Below are 13,617 nucleotides of genomic sequence, written 5' to 3'. Positions count from 1 at the left end.
GAGGAATCCAATGATGATAAATCTGATGGGACTGAGACAGAGGAAGTTGTATATGTGGCTATTAAAGATGGATCAGATGAAGAAAAGTATGAAGAAAAAGCCTTAATATCACACATAAATAATAATGATTCTTGGATCATAGATAGTGGATGCTCACATCACATGATAGGTGATAAACAAAAGTTTGTTAAATTAGAAGATTATGATGGAGGTTATGTAATATTTGGTAATGATGCACCATGTCCTGTGAAAGGTAAAGGATCTATCACACTTCTTGACAATGCTAAATGTGATGATTGATGAATACTAAGAGGGGGGGGGTGAATTAGTATGCCAAAAATCTTTGCACTTAAACACTTTGCAAGACTGACAGTAAACCGATAAACCAATTTAGCAGACAAACCAGTTAACAAACATGCAAACCAAATACCTAATAATGCATTCACCCATAGAAGCACAAACACCATAACACAAGATATTTTGACGTGGAAACCCAAATGGGAAAAACCATGGTGAGATGGAACTCACAAGTAACTATCTGCAGAATAGAAACCAGACCGGTTAAGGTCTTACAATGTTCTTTACCAGAACAGATCCTGTTAGGAATCTCAATCTTTGTTAGGAGATAAGTCTAATTAAAAACTACCTTGCTAGAGGATTTTAGATCCACAGATGTGAACCACCTTGTTAGAGGATTTACAAGATTCTTTTGGGCCTACCTGGTTAAGGGCTACAGACTTGTTGAAGATGTGAGTAATCAACAAGTGAGTGATCTAGCAAATAGCACAGATTGCTTGGTTAGATCATTGACAGCTCGATCTTAATGCATTACAACATTACTTAAGTCTTCTACACATTCATACTCTCTCTAACTCTTCAACTACCTTGAACCCTAGTAACAACATCAACCTCAACAACAACAACCTTAGAACCCTAGACATGATGTCCTTATAAAGGAATCTGATTTCATGTCAGTCCAATAGGATTACAATACAATTTCCTAGGTTCAATGCACCTGGACATATCTGGTAACATGACACAAAAAGCACCGCCAGAGAGTCGGCACTGTCAAACGATCGGTGGATGGAAACTCATCACAGAGTATTACCGGTTCATACAAAATACCGGTTGCCGGTTTGTCAAAAATGAAGACTGGTAACAATGTGTTATGCCACTTTAATCCCTCATACCACTTGGTATCCACGATCTGCTTGGGATCAACATGGCACTTTAGACTGGTAAACACATTCTGCAAAACATCAATAGTCTAAAGACTATAATACAACATACCGGTTGGAACAAATACCGATTGTGCTCTAACTCACACATATAAAGAGGATCTTAATGCAAGTGTGTGTCCATCAATGACAATCACAACATGAACATCAAAAATGCCAACAATCTCCCCCTTTGGCATTGATGGCAACACTTAGGAAAATAAAATTTTGACATCTAAGTGTTTTACAACAAAATCATGCCATTAGCAAAATTGCTCCCCCTAAGCATATACACTATCCCTTTGACAATACAATGTATAACAATTTTGCATAAAGAGCATAAACATTGAGATATACAGAGCATATAATCAAAGCATATAGCAAAATTTTAAATCCAGATACTTCTCCCCTATACTTCTCCAAAATAGATAGAGTAGTTTTCCCCCTTTGCCAACAATGACAAAGTACCGCTAAACACCCTGTTTCCATTTGATATTAAAATAATAAAATTTTATGACAACAAGGAATAATACTTGTCAAAAGCAGATTTATAGTCCTGCAAGAATTATTTCATTGATAGAGACCAGGACTCAAGTAGGGAGGTGGCTACTTATTTCTCTATTTGCATCTGGGAGACCTATTCTTCCATGACATCAACTGTGCTCATCTCCTGTGTAACTATCAAGGCATCCAGGTTCAAATAACACTTCTAAAGAATTTGCAAACGTGGGAGTAGAACCAGTTGAAGCTCCTACAAATCTCCACACCATGTGCTGATCTCTTGCTCCATTTTGGCTGACTAGATGTAAAACCGGTGAATGGTTTGCCCATAAGTTGCAAAGGAATCATAAGGTGTCTTGAATGTGCTCATGTAGGACTGTAAGTCTTTTTGAAGTTTTTGCTTCTGAGCTAGCACATCATCATAGAATAGATGGGGTTGATAGATTTTGCTAAGTAGCAAATTCCCCTCATCTAGAGCATCCCTTATATCCTTTTGTTCTTTCTTCAGTTCAATCCGGAGCTCATTCAACTTCTTCACCAGAGCTATATTAAGAGCTTTTTGATGCTCCTTGACATTAGCCTCTGCTTCCTCTTCAAGGCTCTGCACCTGATCATCTACTACTGTGCATAGGAGCTTAAGTCTAGCTAGTGATGAATCAGTGTTTGAAAGATTTGTATCGGGTATCAAACCGGTAATCATATCCATAGCTGCTTGGATTACATCTTGCTCCTTCCATCGAATGATTTCAAGGCGCTCTTGAGCTACCTTGATGCTCTGCATTAGCTTTGTTTCACTTGCAGATTGGAGATCTATAGGACTAGTGAGATCAGCTGGTTTAGCTTGACTCCTGGTTGCCTTCGGAGTCTCCATCTGGGTGCTCTTCGCCACTTCTCTTGCCTTGTCCTCTTCCATTTTCTTCTTCTCTCTTTCTCTCCTCTTCTCTACTTCCCTGTCTTCCTCAACCTTTTTCTTTTCTACTTCCTTTTTCTTCTCTTGTTCCTTATCTTCTTCTTCCTTCTTTTTCCTCTCTGCTTCCTTCTTCTTCTCCTTTTCATCTTTCTTCTTTTTCTCCTCTTCATCCTTTTTCTTCTTTTCTTCTTCTTCCTTCTTCTTCTTCCTTCTTCTTCTTCTCCTCTTCATCTTTCTTCTTTTTCTCCTCTTCATCCCTTTTCTTCTTTTCTTCTTCTTCCTTCTTCTTCTTCTCCTCTTCATCTTTCTTCTTTTTCTCCTCTTCATCCATTTTTTGCTTCTCTTCTTCTTCCTTTTTCTGCTTCTCTTCTTCATCCTTCTTCCTCTACTCAACCTCTTCCTTCGCCGCTTCCTGTCTGTCATCAGCTTTCTTCTCTTGTTCAGCCTAATGCTCCTATCTTGTTGCCTCAGATGGTGTTTCCTGAGTAACATCTTCGTCGTCCAGGGCATCGAGATTAATAGTGTCGACCAGTTCCACAACCGGATTTCCTTCATCATCAAATGCTTTGTCCAGTTTGGATATAAAAGGTTCTTCCTCAGCTTGCTGGTTGGCTAGACGTGAATTGTGAGTCTGGACAACAATTACCATATACTGATGAGTGTCCCTTTCAACATCATAAACTCTTCCTTCTAACAGCCAGAGTCTTCTTCTTCTAGTGAAGAAGAGTCTTTATTTTGGTCAATAACATCAAATAATTCAGAATTTGATAGGTCAGGAAAGTACTGAGCAAAAACTTTCTCCTTAATTTCCTGTTCCTTTTCTATGGCAATGCACCATTTATTATCTAATGCCTTATACAAAGAATCCAGTGTCTGAGATTTAATCTTTGATGGCGACCGGTCATTTGTACACAAATAAACAATAATCTCCTGTAGCACTTCTTCTTTCTCCTCATCACTAAAATCATCATAGTAGTCTACTAAATCATGTAGTAATTTTCTCCTAATATTCTTTATTGTTCTTTGACAATGTGTCAAAGGTTTATATGAGGAGATACCAATATTTACCGGTGCAGATGATGCCAGTTCACTCTTTGTTTTCTTTCTTGTCTGTCTCGCCTTCTTTGGCTGCTCCTCAGACACAGTCTCTTTAGAGTTCAGTTTATTGCTCTTTGTCTTCCTTTTCCTCTTGAAGACTTTAGTCGGTGCTACTTATGGTTTCTTTTTGGCTGGTGACCGCTTGGTCACATTTGGAGTTGTAGTAGTAACTGGTGCTGATGCTGCAGGCACTTCCTTTGCCTTCTTTATTGCAGGTTCTTTTCCTTTCTTTGCAGAGGGTTCCTCGACCAGTGTAACCCTTTCCAGATAGGTTCTAGTCCTCTTTGCCTTAGGATCAAGACGTGAGGCAATAAGGGTAGAGGCATACCCTTCCAGCATATCGTACATCACCTCATAGCCCATTGGCTCCATTTCTTCCATTCTAGGCTCAATAGCCTCCATTATGTATTTGTCCTCCTGAATGGTGAAACAGATGTCATCTTCATATTTCTTGATGATATCACCTGAGATCCTCATCCTTTGGATCATTTTTCATCTAAACTCATCAAAATACTTGTTCAGAACATCAGGGTAACCAATTCCAATTGCTTGAATGCTCTCCTTGATTTTCTTGGTTACTGGTTGGTCAGGAGACCACTGGACATCTCCTACTCCTAGAAAGTATCCTTCAAAGTAAAAGAACAACCCAACCAGTAGTTGTCTGAATTTAAACCTTTGTGCATTATCCTATTTGATCGACTTCAAATTTGACAGGAGTTGACTCTGCATACCAATGAACAAGTCAAATGATGCGTCCTCCTTAATCATCCGGTAAGCGGCATTTACCACTGCAGCAGATACAGAGTTAATTCTGCTGGCAGAGAATGTCGAGTAGCCTATCACCATGTAGGCATACCTAACTAGATCATCCTTGATGGAGTTGACTGTCATCCCTCATGAGTTGCTCACTGAACTGGTGAGCCTTGTCATTTCAGTTTTGTTAATTGTCCTTAGCGCTGGCACTTCCCCTATGTTGTAGAAACCGGTGACTGCATGAATTTCTTGCGGTGTGATATCATGTGTCCTCTCCAGGTACATCTTGTCACCATGGACTCTGCTCAAAATGATCCTTATGTGATCTTCTATAAAATATTCCAGGAAGTAGACAACATTGTGGAGTTTCTTCTTCTCTAAGATATTATACTCTGGTTTGATTTTCTTATCTTTGCCACAAAACAAACCTAACCAGGAGTGGATAGCTAGAGACCCTAGGTCTTCGATCTTGGAGTCTATGTAGTCAGAAATTCCCTCTTCTACTATCACACCAGCTGGAACTTGTGATAGAGCATTATACTTGGACTTTCATTGAATAAAACTTTCAGACTCAATGGATGCACTAGAACTGGTATGAGATGCGGAAGCCATGATAAAAACTTTAAGAACTTCGAGAAATACCTTTTTAAAACACGTGAATTTAAGGCTTTCCGATTCTCCTTCACTCCACACTCCATCGGTTGTTGAATCACTACTTTGTGTTCTCCACTTGACCGTTTGTAGTTTGAATTTGAATCTCCTTCGCGGTTTGTCAATTTCTCAAGATCTCAGCTCAAATAGCCTTTTCATCACTTTGCTCTTTGAAAAACTTTTCTTTGCTTGAAAATAGATAGTGAGAAATGATTTGAAAAATGCCTTTAAACATATCTCTCACCTACCGCCATTAATGCTCCTCTATTAGGGTGTAAACCCTAATTTGCCTTTTTACCATTTCGGGTCTTCTGCCAAGTGATAGGTATCACATACTAGTTAAGGTCTTTTACTGGTGTAAACCGGGGGTTCAACACATTTTCCTATTTGCTCCCCCTAAGCTTTTCTGAAGCTTAGTTTGTTGGTTCCGTGATTTCCACACTAGGTGCAGAAACTAGTTCCTCTTGTAACACCACTGGTTTCTTCTTCCAGGTTTTGTTCATATCTGCTTGAACAATGTCAACATCAATGTCTCCTTCCGGAGTGACCGGTATATCATTAGATATGTCCTTTCTTGATCTACAGAATTTGGCAATGTGACTCGGTTTGTTGCAGTGATAGCAAACCAATCCAGGTGCTCTCCAAGGTCCATTGTTCATGTTTCCATTCTTCCTTTTGCATGTTGTAGCGGTGTGACCATCACCATGATAGATCATACAATTTTCTCTCCATCCAGTTGTCGCTTGATAGCCACCGCTTCTTGGCTGATGATTGAAGACATTAAACCGGTTGTGATTCTGGTTCACAAAAGGTTCAGAACCAACTCCTTGGGTCCTCTGATGCATAATAGTTACCATTGAATCTATAGGATCTAGGCTTATCATTTAGGAAATAAGGAAAATTGTTGTAAGTCTTACTCCTACACACATTTGCAGTATGTCCTTCTTTAAGACAGTTGAAACAAATAGGTTTAAACTTTTGCTTACCTTTATCCTTTGATGTCGGTTGTTTCTTTGATGTTCCAGCATTTGTACAAGAGGTCTCACCTTCCTCATGACCAGAATAGCCAAGTCCATTGGTATTCTTGACTGGTTTGGCAGATTCAAGCTTTTGCTCAAGCTTGACAGTACTCTTGTTGAACTTAGCAAGTATTTCCTTTGACTCAAAGAGTTCTTTGGAAATAGTAGCATTTGTTTCCATCAGGTTTTTCATTCTCAAAGATGGCACTGTTCAGTTCACCTTGCATGTCGTCCTTTTCCACTTTGTTGGCATGGAGTTGAGCAGTTAGGGCACTGATCTCTTGTTTCAACTTGGGCATCTCATGATCTCTTTCTTTCACCAGATCTTTAGCTTTCCTTCGGTTATCAAGCTCTTGACACATCCTGATAGTCAATCCTTCCAACTCCTTTCTTAGGTTGGAGTTTGATTCATTCAACTTGTTTACTTCTGCAATTAGGGCTTCCATGTCTACTTCATCTGCAGAACTATTTTCAGATAGCTCCATCAGCTTTTCTGCATGTTCTCTCCTTTTTGCTTGAGATGCCTTGTATTTGACCATAAGATCATCATAGGATTTCTCAGACTGAGTGAGCCATTGAGTAAGTTCCCTCAAGGTGTATTCCCCCATATCTCTTTCCTAGTGGTTAAAATTATAGAAAGGTAGGCTCTGATGCCAATTGATAAATACTAAGAGGGGGGGGTGAATTAGTATACCAAAAATCTTTGCACTTAAACACTTTGCAAGACTGATAGTAAACCAGTAAAACAATTTAGCAAACAAACCAGTTAACAAACATGCAAACCAAATACCTAATAATGCATTCACCCACAGAAGCACAAACACCATAACACAAGAGATTTTGATGTGGAAACCCAAATCCGAAAAACCACGGTGAGATGGAACTCACAAGTAACTATCTACAGAATAGAAACCAGACCGGTTAAGGTCAGACCAGTTAAGGTCTTACAATGTTCTTTACTAGAACAGATCCTGTTAGGAATCTCAATCTCTGTTAGGAGATAAGTCCGATTAAAGACTACCTTGCTAGAGGATTTTAGATCCACAAATGTGAACCACCTTGTTAGAGGATTTACAAGATGCTTTTGGGACTACCTGGTTAAGGGCTACAGACTTGTCAAAGATGTGAGTAATCAACAAGTGAGTGATCTAGCAAATAGCACAGATTGCTTGGTTAGATCATTGATAGCTCGATCTTAATGCATTACAGCATTACTTCAGTTTTCTACACATTCATACTCTCTCTAACTCTTCAGCTACCTTGAACCCTAGTAACAACATCAACCTCAACAACAACAACCTTAGAACCCTAGACATGATGTCCTTATAAAGGAATCTGATTTCATGTTGGTCCAATAGGATTATAATACAATTTCCTAGGTTCAATGCATCTGGACATATCTGGTAACACGACACAAAAAGCACCACCAGAGAGTCGACACCGTCAAATGATCGGTGGATGGAAACTCATCACAAAATGTCAGTTGGTAACTCATCATAGAGTATTACCGGTTCATACAAAATACCAGTTGCCGGTTTTTCAAAAATGAAGACTGGTAACAATGTCTTATGTCGCTTTAATCCCTCATACCGCTTGGGATCAACATGCCGCTTTAGACCGGTAAACACATTCTACAAAACATCAATAGTCTAAAGACTATAATACAACATACCTGTTGGAACAAACACCGGTTGTGCTCTAACTCACACATATAAAGAGGATCTTAATGCAAGTGTGTGTCCATCAATGACAATCACAACATGAACATCAAAAATGCCAACAATGATGTATATTGGGTTGAAGGTCTGAAATACAATTTGTTGAGTGTAGCATAGCTAAACAATACAGGATACCAAATAGAATTTCAGAAAGGAATTGTCAAAGTTCATGATAAACATGGAAAGTTGGCTACTACCGAGACTCAAACAAGAGGTAATACATTTCATCTTGACTCAACTCGGAAAAATTGTCTGTATGCAAAAATAGAAGATACCTAGTTATGGCATAAAAGGTTTTGTCATTTAAATTTTGATAACCTAATCAAAATAAGTAAGAAGCACCGAGTAAGAGGTCTACCAATCTTGGAAAAACCTGAGAATGCAATATGCCGAGGATGCCAAATGGGTAAGATGACAAAATCAAGCTTCACAAGTAAGTATTACACTTCTAAAGGAATTTTAGATCTTGTACACACTGATCTTTGTGGTCCTATGAAAGTTCAAAGTTATTACGGTGATAAATACTTCATATTATTTGTGGATGATTACTCAAGGATGATGTCAGTTATGTTTTTAAAAGAGAAATCAAAAGCCTTTCAAATGTTCAAATGGTATAAGGCAAGAGTTGAAAATGAAACAGGAAGATAGTTGAAATGTCTAAGATCTGATAGAGGAGGAGAGTTCATTTCAGATGAATTTAACTTATTTTGCAATGATCATGGTATAAAGAGATAAGTATCTGCACCGAGAACACCACAACAAAATGGGATAACTGACAGAAGAAACAGATCAATTGTAGATTGTGCCAGAACCTTGATGATAGAAAAGAGTGTACCTCAAATATTTTGGAGAGAAGCAATAAGCACTGCAGTTTACACCTTGAACCGAGTACAACTGAAGAAAGGAACTATGAAGACACCGTATGAAATATGGTATGAAAAGAAACCAAATGTAGGTTATTTTAAAATATTTGGAAGTAGATGTTATGTTCACAAAGATGACAAAAATGGAAAATTTGATCAGGAAAGCGAGGAAGGAACATTTCTTGGTTATTCCTCTAGGAGTAAGGCATTTAAATGTCTGATCAAATCATCTAACAAAATAGTGGAAAGTGCAAATGTAAAAATTGATGAATTTGCAGAAAGGAATGATGAAGGAAACTCCAAAGAAGCAGAAGATTATGAAGAGTTTGTATATGTACAACCGAGAAGTCTAACCGAGAAAGCCGATGAAGAAAATACTCAGTTACCGAGTGATGAAGAAGATCATATAGAGCCTACTGAGCCTATATTAGCAAAATATGTCAGAAGAAATCATGCATCAAGTCAGATTATAGGAGATAAGGATGATCCAGTGATGACAAGGAACAAACTGAGATAGAACACATGTCTGATATCCGAATTTGAACCAAGGATAGTAAAAGAGGCACTAAGCAATGAAGATTGGGTGAATTCTATGACAGAAGAGATTGAACAAATCAAGAAAAATGAAACATGGACACTAGTCCCAAGACCAAAAGAGAAAAATGTAATCAGTACAAAGTGGATTTTCATAAATAAGCTAAATGAAAAAGGTGAGGTCATTCGGAATAAAGCAAGGCTAGTTTGTAAAGGTTATGCTCAAGAAGAAGGAATAGACTATGGTGAGACTTTTGCACCTATGGCAAGACTTGAAGGAGTGAGAAAATTGTTGGCATATGTTGATTACAAAAATTTCAAGGTATATCAAATGGATGTTAAATTTGTATTTTTGAATAGTATGCTAGAAGAAGATGTTTACATTGAACAACCTGAAGGATTTATTGAAGAGAAGAATAAAGATTAGGTATGTAAGTTGAACAAAGCTTTATATGGCCTAAGCAAGCACCTAGAGCATGGCATGAAAGGTTGCACTCCTACTTAATCAAGATTGGATTTATGAGGACTAGTGAAAACAACAACATGTATATGAAGAATGATGAGGATAATGGAATACTGATTTCAACCATATTTGTTGATGATATTATTTTTTGTGGAAATGATTCTTTATGCAAGAACTTTGGAAGTGAAATGTGCAAAGAATTTGAGATGTCATTAATCGGTGAAATAAAGTATTTTATAGGTTTACAGATATTGCAAATGAAAAATGGGATTTTCATTACTCAATCCAAGTATATAAAGGAAATCTTGAAGAAATTTGGAATGGAGGATTCTAAACCTGTAAGTACTCCTATGACTACTAATTGTAAACTATCAAAGAATGATGAATCTGCATCTGTTAATGAGACACTTTACCGATCTATGATTGGAAAGTTGCAATATGTAGTTCACAACATGCCTGATATAGCACATGTAGTAGGTATAGTTGCAAGATTTTTTGCAAATCCCAAAGAAACCCATATGACAACAATCAAGAGAATTTTCAGATACTTGAGAGGCACTGAAGATTATGGTTTACTATATAAAAAGAGGAATGATTTTGACTTAAAAGTTTATACTGATGCTGATTGGGCAGGAAATATTGATGATAGGAAAAGCACAAGTGGTGGAGCTTTCTTTTTTGGAAAAAGACTAGTGAGTTGGCTTAGCAAGAAACAAGGATGCATTTCACAGTCAATAGCTGAAGCTGAATATGTCGCTGCAGCATTGAATTGTACCAATATAGCATGGATCAAACAATTATTGGAAGGTATGAATGAGATAGTTACTGAGTCAGTAACTATATTTTGTGATAATACAAGTGCTATTAACATTTCAAAGAATCTGGTAATGCACTCTAAGACAAAGCATATCTCTATAAAGTATCATTATCTAAGAGAAGAAGCTCAAAAAAAGAAAGTTTTGCTGGAATATGTTAGCACAAAGGAACAAATAGCAGACATCTTCACAAAGCCACCACCAAGGGACACTTTTGAGTATCTCAGAAGTAAGTTAGGGGTCCTACCCCTATCCAGTACTCACTGACAAAGTTCGGTGAAAGCATCAATTCTATGACTCTACAAAATACTATTTGTGAGTTGATGCTGATTTACACACTTTAGGAGGTTGCTTAAAGTTGTGCAGGAAACAATGAATGAAGACAAGATGCCCTAGCCGAGACTATGATAATACATTTGTATATGTTTTAACAACAAGGAAATTACTTCTTAGGGGAAGTAATCATGAATTAGTTTTACTTTTGGAATTGTTGTCAAAGGGGGAGAAGATTACAGGAGAAGTTTACAGCTCAAGGATAATAGGAGAAGAATAACAGTAGTCTGAATCAATTGGAATAAATCAAGTTGGTATTGCCATCAATGCCAAAGGGGGAGATTGTTGGCATTACTTTAAGTTTGTTGATATTGAGAAGGTTGTTGGAGATTGATGATATAATTGATAAAGGATGATTACTGTCTTGATAATATTATTTTGTCATTGATGTCAAGCAATTGATTTTCTGATTTAGTATGATGTTGCCATATCTTTAAAAGTATGTTTTGATGAGTATAAAGATGTCGGTAAGTGACACAGAAAGAATGTGAAAATGAAGGGGAGTAATGAGTTATTCAATGGGCAACTATTACCGAGTTAGACAGTGATGAGATTATGTTATTTTGATTGTTTTGATATCCTATATATGTGTATTCGAAGACTGAATAAGAAGGAAAATATTTCATGCATCAAAATGAGTAAAGGTTTGATACTGTTCTATTTTACCGAGCAAGGAGCTAGGACCAGTAAACACCAAGGTTATCAGTGTTGGTTAAAGAAGAAAGATGTTACCGAGTAAAGTTCTGTATTTACCAAGTATTAACTGAGCAGTAATAGAATGCATTGGATGAATAAATTCATTATTAAATGAAGGATGCCAATGAGCTGGAGATTTATAGAAGATTGTAATGTTGTGCAAGAAGTTTGTTAAGGATCAATGGTAATGAAAATTCAAGAGTTGGATCTACAACACAGATTGAACGGTCACAACCGAGCACAAGTACCAAGGAAGGAATACAAGTTTCAAGGCAAGATAAAATGTTTTTCAATTCAAAGGATTCAATTAACCTAGTCAAGTTTGAAGATCTGATGGCTAAGATTATTCATGGGAAATGTGATTAAGGAGATTAAGCGGTTTGGAATTTCTTATAAATAAGGAAAAGTTGATGAACACAGAATTTGGGCAAATAGAAGAATAATGATACTGCTAAGGTGATTACCAAGTATAGAATATTGAAGATCTAACTGAAGAACAGATTGAGAAGCCTAGCAAGGAGGAAGATAAGTCTTATGACAAGATTATTTTGAGCACATAGAGTCTGCTTTAACATTTCAGATGTGAAGTTGCAGATATATTTTATTACTGTTATTTATTTTTGTAAGTGATAGGAAATCTCTTAATCGAGTGGACCTAACAATCTTATTTGTAAATCCTCTAGCAAGGTAACATTCTGAATGAGTGTTTGAAATACTTTGACAAGATCACTTCTAACAAAGTGCAAGATTCTGATAGATTTGAGGGAAATCCCTTGACCGGGTCACATCTAGCAATGTGTTTATGTAATCTTTAACAGGATTGGCTTTTAACCGAGCATACACTAGAAGAGTATATTTTCTTAGTGGGTCCGAAATCCCACAGGGGTTTTTCCCTATTTGGGTTTCCATGTTAAATCTAGTGTTATATGTGTTTTGTTGTTTCAAGTTTATCAGCTTATGAGTTTGAATGATTTACAATCATAGTTGCATATCAAGTAAGTTCTACTGAGGTTGAATCCAGATAGATTAATTGGATTGTGAGTTATCTAATTCACCCCCCCCCTTCTCATTTAACTAACACATTTCTAGTGGTAACATCTGTATATATAGGTGAGATATTCATGTAATTTGAGTATCGGTATTGTGTTTATATTTTTAGAGAGAGGTGAATGTGCGAAAAAGAGATTTATCATTCAGTGAAGTGTTGAGGTGAGATTGGTGTTGCAAAGAAGACAATTGTGGTTAACCGAAACTATCATCAGGCATTTGTAGATGATATCATTGCAGTTCATTTATTCTAGATTGTAGTCTGAATCATATTTTAAGTTAGTGATTCTTCCTTGAGGGTTGTAGCCTTTGAGGCAAATATCTTTTGAGTAGTGATCTCTAGGCAATGTGCTTGAATGCATGTGCATTCCCCATTGTAAATTTCACATACTACTGCAGAGTATTATCTTACTGTGGGCAGGTTTCCACCATGGTTTTTCCGTTAACCAAGGTTTCCATGTCAAAAATCTTGGTGTTGTGTGTTGTGTTGTTAATTTTCTTATCTATCTATTGCTACAATTAATTAGTTTTATTTTGGAGTTTAATTTTTTAGATCCAGGGAAGACTGGTTCACCCACCCCTCTCAGTCTTCATTCTTGATTGCTGCTAACAATTGGTATCAAAGGTAGATCCTCCAGTAGAAGCTTAATCACTTGAGGAGATCTAGGATGGTAGCTCAAGGTATTCTTTTCAAGAAGGACAGTCTGAGGTTTGATGGAAGTAACTATAGTATATGGAAGAGTCAAATGGAGGTGCATTTCAAATGTCTTAGAGAAGATTACTAGAAGATTACTAAGAATGCCTTTGTTGTTCCTCAGAATGGATTGTCTACTCCTGATGAGGTTAAGGAAGTTGAATATAACATAAGAGCGAAGGAAGCATTTCTTAGTGCCCTAATTGATTCTAAGATGAGAAATGTAATGGGACTTCAGATTGCACATGAGATCTAGGAGAAGCTTGAGATCCTATATGAAGGTGATAATGAAGTGAAATTTGCTA

Source organism: Cryptomeria japonica, chromosome 3 (genome assembly GCF_030272615.1).
Source record: "Cryptomeria japonica chromosome 3, Sugi_1.0, whole genome shotgun sequence".
NCBI lineage: Eukaryota > Viridiplantae > Streptophyta > Pinopsida > Cupressales > Cupressaceae > Cryptomeria > Cryptomeria japonica.
The sequence above is the reverse complement of the archived record's forward strand: the minus strand, read 5'-3'. Positions refer to the sequence as shown.